We start from the raw sequence: 6114 nt of genomic DNA, 5'->3' as shown, positions 1-6114 counted from the left end.
AAACCAAAGATTCCACTACAGCACAGAGACTAATATATTAAAAGGTCATGGAAAAGTGGGGTGGGACATGTGGGACGTGATGTACTAACTGGGGGGCCAGGTCTCTCCTGAAACACCACACTACGCTGTCACGGAGGAACACATTAAATTAACACTGCAGAACTGAACTGAAATGTAGCACATACATGACAACTTCCAGGCATGCCTTCAAGCTCCTCCCCCAGGATGGACTTGCAATCACTAGACTTCAGCATGGGGAGAATTACAATTCTTTGGAGGAATAAAAGTTCACACTGTCGAAATTTCACAGAAGAATTTTAAGGCCAAAACAGAGTGGGTTCATTTCTCTTCACTTCGGAACACATCTGATGCTTTACTCAAACCACATTAAGCTTCCAGTTTAAATTCCAACCTGCTTTGTGACCTCCTGCATTGATGTTCTTTCCGTTCATTAAAACTGATAATGTCAGTTTGACTCCTTGTCAAAGGGTCTGAGTATAACCCTGTCAGACTGACATTATTTACTTTAGCAGATAGAGAAGTTCAATCCAGCTTGCATTTAGCAGCAGTGCCAAAATGTGTGTTGTTACTGTCAGCTGTCCAAGCAAGATTTATTGACGTTTCAGTCTTCTCAATAACCTTCTAGTAGACAAAACCCCCAAATTCAGTGCCATCAGTCACATGAGTGTCCAGCTGAAAGTCTGCAGCCTTGAAATCCAGGGTGAAATTATTCTGTGACAGTTTGGATTTGACCATGTCAAAACTCATCTCATAACCAGCAAGTACCCTTCAAAGGCCAACACCAACCATAGATGGCTGGCCCAGAAAAATCTATATCACCATAACTGCTAAGACGGAAACAATCCTGTTTATAAAAGGCCTTCAATTTCCCACTCTTCTTTCCTGTCTTTGGGACAAATATGGTATCAAGAGTCAGTTTCAGCCGGCTCGGTGGCTCAGCCTGTAATCCCGCGCCTTTGGGAGGCTGAGGTGAGTGGATTGCCTGAGCCCGCGGGTTTGAGACCCGCCTGGGCAGTGAGACCTCATCTCTACAATAAATCAAACTAGAATAATTCCCAAGAGTGGGAATTTTAAATAAAATGTTAAAATAGTTCAGAAAAAAATTCTCCTCCAAGGAAGAGTGCTTAGTTAACATTAATGTGTTTAAACAAATCCCGCAGTAGACTAAAATTTAAGATATAGTGTATATAGTGGCTCCACATACAGATTTCCCTTTTTCTCATCCAAGCAAACTTCTGTGAGAAGTCAGCATCTAGCAAACTTTATGTATTTTGTTTCTGCATCTTAGCTGTTACTGAGTCAAATCAGTCCAACAGGAACAGCTGCCTGTCTTCACATGCCGTCCTCAAGCCACAGAACTCCCAGGTTTCCTTTAAAGTGAGGACTTTGAGTACAGCATTTTCCTCAGGCTATTATTACTTGTACAAACAGGTTTTCAAGAGTTCATTGCAAAAATTCACTTGTTCCCTTTATGTTTGTTTTCTGAGTAACATGAGAAAGAAAGAATGAATAAACAATCAGACTTTCCCATGCTTTATAGCTAGAGAGAAGAAGAAAAGCAGAGGTTGAACAGTTAGCAACAAGTTAGAAATAAAAGTAGCCCTTCACCAGCTCACAGAGTTCTGACAGGTGGACCTTGTTTAATTCAACATTGTGCATGTCAAAGAGCATGCCACCAAACTGTGTGTGTGTGAATACATGCACACCATGGACAAATGTGGACACACACACACACACACACACACACACACACACACATACACACACCACGGATAAATGATGGGACAATTCAAGAGTTTTTCTCTCCCTTTCCCATTTAGTCCTAGCACTACCCAATGCCCTTTAAGTTCCCTGAGAGTCAATGAAAATCAAGCATGCTGTTGCAAGTAAAGTTTGGGACCAAATGAGTTCATTTGATCAGATTCCAGTTTCTTAATTACTGTGTGTTCATTTTAATGAGAGAAATTACACATAAATTATAACTGTTCTTCTTTTTCATTTAGCAGGTACTGGCAGAAATATAGCATAAATAATTGCAACATATCCTGCAGTGAACATTTACTGTCTTATCTCTGCCCCAGAAGGGGACAGTGAAACTCACAAAGCCAACAATCAAAATGAGACATTATCACATTTTCGCCCCAGTTTAAATCACTCAATACTATATCATTTAATTTTTTTAAAACTCATACATTAACTCAGTACACATTACTGTACTTAAGTGACTGTGCTTACAGCCTTCCTACCTGTGTCAGAAATAGGATAAGAAGACAAGTTTTTTTGAGAAAGGAGTTCACTTTTGATGAGCATCTACTATGTGTCAAATAACTTGTGTTGTCATCTCACCTATTCTTCAAAACTACCACTGTTGATATAGGTATGGTTATTCCCATTTTATAAATATGAGGAACTGAGGTTTAGAGAAGTGAAAGAACTTTCGCAGAATTCATAGAGCTAAAAATTGGCGAAATATTTGATCCATTCAAACGACTATTTATTGACCACCTACTAGACATCTGGTACTGTCCTGAGTACCTGGGATATACCATAATACCATATGGATAAAGCTCCTCTCCTCTCACCTTTTAACATAGTAACTATGATTATCAGCCTTGATTGAGAACACACTAGAATCACCTGGAAAACTTCTAAAACATTCTAGTGCCCAATGTTCACCCCAGTAATTAAATCAGAATCTCTGGAAGTGAAATATGAGCTTAAAGTTTTGGTTTTTTAAAAATTTCACTTAGTGGCCAGGCACTGTGGCTTATGCCTGTAATCCTAGCACTTTGGGAGGCTGAGGTGGGTGAATTGCTTGAGCCCAGGAGTTCAAGATAAGCCTGGGCTACATAGCAAGACCTCATCTCTTAAAAAAAGAAAAAAAAAATTCACCAAGTGATTCTAAAATACATCCAGGATTGAGAATCTTTTCATTTTTTAGATTATGCCATATACAAGGTCGCTACCCCAAAACACTACACTGTACAAAAGTTAGAGGAAATGCACACAAACAGAACACACTTAGAAAACAATCTTAAGAGGATACAGAAGGAAACTCCAAATTGTGTGGTATATATTCAAAATGTTGGAATTTACAAAAGAAAAAATTGCTTTTGGATTAGGATGGGTTCATAAAAGTCTAATCTTTAAATGAAAAGTGTTTAGGGGGACCACCTGAAGACAGGGTATACTTTGAAGGAATGGCTCTCAAACTATGATGTGTACAGAAGCATTTCTGAAACTTGGTGAAATGCAGATACCCAGCCCCTGTGCTACCTCCTCAAGGTTGGGCCTCTTTATTCTTTGCTAGTTCTGATTATTCTGATGCACATTATAGTTTGAAAATCCTTAGACTAGAGGGAAGGAATTTTTAAATTTTATTTTAAAGATGTGGGGTACCATTCAGGGTTGAGTACATAAGTGGTCATTTAAAGACGTTATTGGCAGGTGAAAAGTCCTTGTTACTGGGGGATGAAGAGAGGTTGGAATGAGTATGGTATATATGGTGTGGGAGCATGGGCAAATAATGTTGAGGAAATCTTCATAATTGAGACAGGCATAATGATTAATTTTGTGTGTCAATGTGGCTGGGCCACAATGCCCAGATGTTTGGACATTGCTATAAAGGCTTTTTTTTGGCTTGAGATTAACCTTTAAACTGGTGGACTTTAAGTAAAGCAGGTTACCCTTTATGTTATGGAAGGCCTCATCCTCAGTTGAAGGTCTATATAGAAGAAACATTTGACCTTTCCTAAGCAAGAAAGAATTCTGCCTTCTGGACTCAGACAGCAACACTCCCCTGAGTCTCTAGCCTGCACGCCTAACTCTGCAAATTTCTGATTTATACCTACATACTCACGTTAGCCAATTCATCTTTCTTAATATCTCTCTCTCTCTCTCTCACACACACTCACACACACACACACACACACACACACACACACACACACCCCACTCACACACACACCTTATTGATCCTGTTTCTCTGGAGAACCCTAATATAGAAGTTAGAAAAATGTCATACATTGACAGAAGTTAACAGAAGGCCTTGATGGGCAAACTGAAGAGTTTGGTCTTTGTCTGAAGGGCATGAAAGTTTTCAAATAAACCACATGAGACTTTGGAGTACAGGTGCTGCCTTCCACACTTGCCAAAAGTGCAAATTTCTGTATATAGCGTGGGTTAATCCTTGCTATCCTTTTCTTTTTAAACTGGCATCACAGAAAGAGAAGCAGTTATTTAGAAATGTGTACTTGTTAGAACAGGATTAAAGAGTTCCCTAAACTGTGAGATTTCCTCATTGTTAAATGAAGACATCACCAATAAAGTACAAGAAGGTAAAACTCGGTACTGAAGAATGCGGCTGTATATTTCAAATCTCGGACGCAGATACCAGCAACTCATGTTCTGCTGTCATTTTGTGAGATGTTAAATCTGTACCTTTCTGATGTAGTAACCATTAAAAATAGCCTACGGTTAAAAAAAAAATAAATCAAATTAAATTTCAAATGATCTCAACAAAGAACACTAGACATTTTATAGCCTACGGTCCTAACTTGATTTTCAAAGATTTCTGCTCACATACATCTTGTCTTCCTAATGCCATCAGAAGGATGAGAGAATCCGCCAAACATAGATTTGTTTAAAAAATGTTGTTATTGAAATTATACTCTTGTTGTTGCTATGTAGTTAAGCAATTTTTCTCTTCTAGATCTGTCTAGATTTTCTCCTCTTCTTTCCCCTCCTCTTCTTCCTTCTTTTTTGAGTCAGAGTTTTGCTGTCACCCACACTGGAGGGCAGTTGCACAATCATGGCTCACCATAGCCTTGACCTTCTAGACATAAGTGATCCTTTTACTTCAGCCTCCCTCCTGAGTAGCTGGGACTACAGGTGCACATACACCTGGCTATTTAAAAATTTTTTTTTGTAGAGACAAGTTCTTGCTATGTTGTCTAGGCTAGTCTCGAACTCCTGAGCTCAAGCAATCCTCTTGCCTCAGTCTCCCAAAGTGCTAGGATTACAGGTATGAGCCACTGCACCCAGCCTCTTTTTCTTAATTTGTCTAAAACATGCCTGTTTTCTTTCCAGTTTTCTACCCTAGTCTGTATTGAGATGCTACTTCATTCATTCATATGCATATTTATTTATTTATTTACTCATTTATCCCATTAAGCATTTATTAAATAAATATGTATTGAGTACCTTGCTTAAATTTAACGCTGTGCTAGGTCTTGGGAATACAATGTTGAACAAGAGGAAAGACATAATCTTGTTCTCATTATAGACATGATATCTTTAAAATGATGTCTCAAAATGAAAATTTATATAAGGAGAAATGTTCCAAATGATACTGATCCAGACACTTGCTGGAATTGCATTGGTTTTGCAAACACATTGGAGTTTTCTTTATTGGTGATTAATTTCTAGAAACGTCATGGAGAGAACGTTCATGAATGGAGATTCGAAGAGACACACGATACTTTCCAGGAGACATACAATGTGAAGTAGTTTAAAGCTTTCTTCCATCTTCACTTCCCCATCCTCTTTTTCATATAATGAATATGTTTGGATCTCTATGATGTATTGGGTAAAGATATGATAAGTGAAAACCCTCTTCGCACGCCTTGAGCTAATGGTGTAACAGGAGAAAAAAACAGAAATTTTAAAAATTACACAAATTGGTTGGGCATGGTGTCTCATCCCTGTAATCCAAGGAGGAGGATAACTTGATCCTAGGAGTCTGAGGCAGGAGGATCACTTTCTCACTTAGCTCAGTTTACTTAGTCTCAATCAATGTTAGGAATAATATAATTATTTTCTCTTAAATGCGTTACAAAACGTCTGCTATTAAATACCTTGGAAGAGGTTTTTTTGTTTGTTTGTTTGTTTGTTTTGAGTTGGAGTCTCACTTGGTCGCCCAGACTGGAGTGCAGTGGCCGCTCCTGGTCACCGCAGCCTCGCCTGCTGGGCTCTGGCGATCCTTCCGCCTCAGCCTTCAAGTAGCCGGAACTACAGGCGTGTGCTACCACACCCGGCTGATTTTTTGATTTATTGTAGAGATGAGGTCTCGCTGCCCAGGCGGGTCTCGAAGAA

At 39.0% G+C, this 6114-nt stretch overlaps 1 pseudogene; it reads right to left on the bottom strand.

Moving 5' to 3' along the window:
- Positions 1-377: 377 nt before the first annotated feature.
- The window catches only part of LOC103254863, a 43998-nt pseudogene continuing 38261 nt past the window's right edge, over positions 378-6114 (bottom strand).

This window comes from Carlito syrichta, unplaced genomic scaffold, assembly GCF_000164805.1.
Source record: "Carlito syrichta isolate Samal-C Ts95f unplaced genomic scaffold, Tarsius_syrichta-2.0.1 Scaffold287587, whole genome shotgun sequence".
NCBI classification, from domain to species: Eukaryota; Metazoa; Chordata; class Mammalia; order Primates; family Tarsiidae; genus Carlito; species Carlito syrichta.
This window is presented reverse-complemented; position numbering and strand designations above follow the sequence as displayed.